The sequence below is a fragment of the Nelumbo lutea genome, chromosome 7 (assembly GCF_056320005.1).
Source record: "Nelumbo lutea isolate HS-2025 chromosome 7, American lotus-T2T, whole genome shotgun sequence".
Classification (NCBI taxonomy): Eukaryota; Viridiplantae; Streptophyta; class Magnoliopsida; order Proteales; family Nelumbonaceae; genus Nelumbo; species Nelumbo lutea.
The window spans coordinates 53,680,031-53,685,960 of NC_142690.1; the positions used below are offsets into that span (position 1 = coordinate 53,680,031).

At 33.3% G+C, this 5,930-nt stretch overlaps 1 long non-coding RNA gene across 1 annotated transcript; it reads right to left on the reverse strand.

Annotated features, from left to right (window-relative positions):
* Positions 1–806: 806 nt before the first annotated feature.
* On the reverse strand, positions 807–2,338 carry LOC148846422 (uncharacterized). Its single transcript, XR_016102519.1, has 2 exons — positions 1,955–2,338; positions 807–983 (listed from the first exon to the last, which is right to left on the reverse strand). It is a non-coding gene; the product is annotated as an uncharacterized LOC148846422 (long non-coding RNA).
* Positions 2,339–5,930: the final 3,592 nt, after the last annotated feature.

Sequence of the window (5,930 nt, forward strand, 5' to 3'; positions counted from 1 at the left end):
GATTCTATTGGTTTATTTCTTTGTCAGCATCCTTACATTGTTGACTTAGTAAAGCGGACAGGTATGGGTGGCGCTAACCTTTGATCACACCTATGGCTACTACTGCTCGTCTTAACACAGATTTGTTGAATTTCTTAGCTGTATTAGGGGTTGTCTAACAAATAATCACTATAAGAAATTTGACTTCTAGCAACGGACAAAACCGTTGCGAGAAGTCCTTGAAACCGTTGTTAAAGATCTATAGCAACGGACTAGTGATGAATACAAAACCGATGCTTCTTCCATCGTGGCAATCGGTTGTGACAATGGATAAATAAAACCATTGATAGAGACATCATTTAGCAACAGATATAACCATTGCTACAGTCTTAATCTCTTGCTATGGACATTAGATCAACCATTGTTAAAATGGTCATAGCAACAGACAAAACCGTAGCTAAAAGAGTGCAAAAGATAAAATTGGTGGATATGTTGCTACTGTTATTCTCTAAAACTGTTGTTAAATGATACCTATAACAAACCGTTGCTAAAAGACACTTATAACAATAGTTCAATAAGAAAACCGTTGCTAAATGATATCTATAGCAACATTTCACCATGAAAACTATTGCTACAATATATTTTGAGCAACAGTTATAATACAAAACCGTTGCTAAAAGTTATCTGAAGCAATGATTTTTATTTAAAACCCTTGCTATAACACAATTGCTATATTCAGTTAATGTTAAATAAGCATTGCTAAAGGCATATAATAGCAATGATTATGTAAATACTCTTTGTTCCCATGCTACACAAATAAATAATAATTTATAAACAAATATATTTTTATTCAACTTATAAAATGCTATTACAAAAGTACATTTGTCCTTTGTAAAGAATACATGAATAATTGTTTTCAACAAGAAAAATAAATCTTCAATGCCTTGCTCATGCATCCAACACCAATAATGTCTGCTTTAATGTTATACCACTTCCTTTTAAACCTACAAGAGTTAACAAGTAAATCATGAATTAGGCAACAAAAAACATCAAATGTCCTTCCCCCAGTAATTTTTTCAAACTACAAAAATACAAAATATCAACTATTCTACGATAAATGATTGTCGATATACTAAGAGGTCTAACTAATTAGAACACAACTTTCTTATCAGTTGAAACAACACATCACTGAAATGGCATGAAAACAAAGCATCCAATGGGGTTTAACTCAATGCTGGTATGCTAAAATGTGATGAATCCAAGTGAACAATTACAAAAAAAAAAAAAAGAAGCAGAAATCAATTAGCTAGAAAGTAAAAGTATAAGAAAGTAAAGAAAATAAACCAGGAGACAGAAGAATATAGAAATGTAAGACCAAATAAACATCATAAATGGAAGCCCATGCGAATGAAACCAGACTCCATAAGAACATTTAATTTTTCGTTATACAGACTCAATGTCAAGGAGACAAAGCTGTTAGGTGATATAACAAACAAGCGAAGATAAGAAATCAATTAGCTAATGCAGCGAAGCCACCATTAATATCAAAAGAGGGTCTGAATCAAAATTGCTAAAACGAAAAAATAACGAGGAAAGTAACACCGACTAATTTTATTGTCTTGCAACTTATTCAACTAAAAGAATTAGGCCAAAATTAATCCTCTAGATAACATAAAGACAAAGCCAAATAAAATAACTATATTAATCAAATCAGCTGACTTAGTGGGTGATGGGATAAAAAAAAATTCAAAGCGGCAATCATACGATATGGATGAGATAAAGAATAAGATGACATTTAACTGACATGAATATTATGTTGCCATGGTTTGCATATAACAAAACTAACAGCGGAAATCAGAATTAAAAAAGTGCAAAAATTAGAATGACAGACGACAATATATATGTATACAAAGGGTTCAAATTTCAAAGTTAAAACAATACAATCTCTATGGAGATTAGTGAAAAGGAGATAGACCGTTTGATGGGAGAAAGTTTGACTCTCCCTAATGTTGCCTCCTATGCAGTACGTTGGATGCTCGTTTCGGTGGAGATGGTTAATGGCTGTGAGTGCAACACAGTGGCAGAGCGTACCAATGAACTCGGCTACTCTTGGTCCCTCTTGCTTCCGATTGGGGAGGTAGTAAACGACCTTGCTTCCGATTCTGCAGAGATGATATACAAAGGACGAAGAAAAAGGGACGAGGGAATAGAAGAGAGAGAGAGAGAGAGAGAGAGGAGGTTGGGTTCGGAAGTGATAGAGGTAGCTGGTGGAGACAACAAATAGTTAACAAGGAACGTTTGTTACAACGATAGAGAGAAGAACAGGGGAGGTGGTCCAAATGAAGAGAAAAAGAGGAAGAAGACGATGATGGAGAATAATAGTGAAAATGAGAGAAAATGAGAGGAAGAGAGAGGGAGGGGATGTGTTCAGATCCGAAGAAAAGGGAGAGGAAAAGTAGAGAGAGAGAGAGAGAGAGAAAATAGGTGAGAAAAAAAGGAGAGTGACAGATAAAGAAAAGGGAAGGGAGAGAAAAAAATGGGAGAAAAACAGTGACAGGAGGAAACTTGCCGCCGTTGACGCTATTTGTCGAAGGAAGGAAGAGAGTGAACAGTTCCCTTGTAAGGGAGAATAGTAGAGGGCTGAGGGTTTCACGGAGATGTAGAGGGTTGCGGGTTGCCACCGCCAGTTGCTCGGACGGAGATGTGGGGTTTTTGGGCATTCAAGATTAATTGGTGGGGTCATATTGGCCTAACGATGCTTGGATTAAGGGAACTTGAGGTACAAACATTCCCATTGATGAAAAAGCTCAAAATAAAATCTTTGTTCAATGAGGGGTAAACTGACGAATTTTAACTTTAAATTTAATAGTATGAGATTTCTGAGGGAACTGGACAAATTTGCATGGTTTGATCGGGGAATCAGAGATACGGGTAATATAACCAATAAGGACGCTCAAAATGGAACCTTTACTAGAAGGATGAATTTTAAAGTGAAATTTGACAGGATGGTGTTTCTAATGGGCCTGGACAAATTTTTGAGGTTTGATTGGTTCAAATGTGTTCAGACTGACGGAATTTGTGACACAGCAATTCGGCATGCGAGAAAGCTTGAAATGGAATTTTCGTTAGATGGATGGGCAGATCAAGGAATTTTGAGTTAAAATTTTGTAGGATCAAATTTCTGAATTCCTTGGATGAATTGATAAAATTTGATTAGTTCAAATCTGTTCAAATCGAGGGAATTTGACATATGGGTGGCTTGGCTAATAAAAAGGCTCAAATCAGAATCTCTTCCATAAGAGTGACAAAATGAGATTTTTAGGTATGAAATTTAGTGGATGAGTGATCAGAAGTTTAAGAAAGACTTTGATAAGGTTTGGAGGCCTTGGAAGAAGTGTCATGATGTAAATCTTTGATTTTAAGAGTAGTGAATGATGAAAGAGCTCAAATCCGAATCTTTTTTGTAAGAGGGGTAAAATGGGGATTTTATGCCTAAAATTCAATGGGTGGGTAATTAGGGGTTGATGGATGTTTTGATGGGTTTGGAGGTGTTAGATTTTATGTTACAAGGGAGATCTTGAATTCAAGAGAGTGATCACTAGTAAGAATTATTTATTTAGAATCTTTTTAAATAGAGGGTGATATGCTTATTTTGAGATTTAAAATTTGATGGATGGTTGATCGAGAGGTTGATGAATGTTTGATCATGTCTAGAGTATTTGGACTGTAGGTTTAAGGTTGAGATTTGGATCATGGGTTTTAGTCATAACATATGGTTCATCAAAATGGAATCTTCGATGGGTGGATGGAAAAATCAAGTAATTTAATGTATTATGCATTTAATATAAATAGTTGGGTTGTGTTTGAATCAATTCAGGACTAGGTGAAACCAGGTTCAAACCGATAATAATCGGGACAATATATCCGGAGCCAGAGTCACCTCATTGATTTCGATTCCTAGAACCATAACCAACCTAATCAGTTCATGAACATTGGGTTCGTCGGGTTGAACTTGACCCATTAACTACCCTATTTCTATGTAATATAAAATAACATATATATTATCTATAATATACATATAGTTAAATATATGTGGGGTCAAGTTAAGCCCAAGGCGGGTTTAAAGTATTAAACCTATGCCCAACCCTAAAATTTAGGGCTCTAATGAGGGCTTGAGCCTCGGCCAGGGCTTGAACACAAAATCTATGCCCAATAGTGAAATTTTCCAACTTGCTAAAATGATCACAATTGTTTTTATGGCAAAAATTGCAAGGTAAGGGTGCCTTCACTTTAAAACACATAGGGTTAAAAATTACACTCTGAGGCAAAAAAATGGTAAAGTGGTTGAAATAATTTATTAAATAAGTATTAATTTACTAAATAAATTATTAGTTATTATTTAATTAATAATTATTTATCTAAATTGTATAACTTACTTTATTAATAATTTATTTTTGAATTTAAACAATTTAGTTTTATTGTCAATATTATTTTTATTCATAAGTAATTAATTAATTTGCTATTAGTGGTTTTTCATATTTAATTTATTAGTTTCTATTAATTATTAATTTACTTAAATAATTAAATTAATTTTTGATGATTAGTTTTAATTAATCAAATAATAATTAATACTTATTTATTTCTATTTTAGAAATTGTTATCTTTTTATTAATTTACTTATCAAATTTTTAATAATTTATTTTCTAGTTTAATTATTATTAAATAACAATCATTAATTATTATTGTTATGCAATAGTAATGAGCTAATAATTTGTTAATTATTTATTATTAATTATATTCATTTACTTTAAAATAAATAATAAATAATAAATATTTTAAATGAATATTATATGGTTATTATTTATGAGCTAGGAATAAAATGAATGTAGCTAAAGATGATTAACTTCGTAGTAATAGCCACGGAATTTTAGTTATCCATGTCTATAGTGATAAATATCTCTTTAGCCATGAATAAAATGACTGTAGCTATCTTTTAGCCATGGACAAAATAACTTTTAACCACGGACAAATTGTCCATAGCTAAAGCTTAACTTTTTTACCACGAATAGAATAACTTTTAACTATGAACAAATTTTTCGTAGCTAAAGGTCAACTTTTTGCCACGGACATCAAATTGTCTGTGGTTATATCCCATGTTTTAGCCACATTTTCTTTGACCATAGCTAAAGTGCCGTAGCTATAGCCCCATTTTCCTGTAGTGAATTATGCCTCATTTTAGTAGGGTTAAAATGGCCAGAGATAATATTAATTAAGTGCAATATATAGTTGCTTAGTAGGCTGTGGAACCAATTGCAATACCACATCAGTCATAAAATACATGGGCCCATAATCACTTAACCTCTTAGTGTGGGCTCCATGTATTGTCCCACACCCACACCTATGTTACACCACTCCCATTGAATTGTAATGGATTCCCCCACTCGCCACTATTCCTAACTGTACAAACTGATAAAAATTTATGTGGACTGAACAATAAAAATCTATTTTTATTAAAAAATACTTTATTTTTATTTGAAAAATAAAAGAAAATAAAATAATAAAAGGTAATTTCCTACATATATCCCCAGAAGTGCAACATGTTAGAATGTAGATATGAAAGTACAACCATAGCTTAACTACTTAAGTTTAATCTATCAGAACCCATGTAAAGTTGTAAAACACAACTTGAACCTCATCCTAGCTAGGTTAAGGATTTATAGCCTCTGGGCTATGCTGGTTTGTGGCCTATGAAGGCTCATATCGGTATGGCCCAACCTGGCCTAGTGATTGTTGTGAGCTCCAGGAAGCTCAAGGCCAACTCAAAGAGATGTAGTTGCCACCCATTTTTTAGAGGAAATGGGCCCTCATTTTTAAATTTAAAAAACTCAATTTAAGTCTTTGATCGTGACTCCATCCTCCATGGAAATAGCATATAACCGAGAGATTTTGGG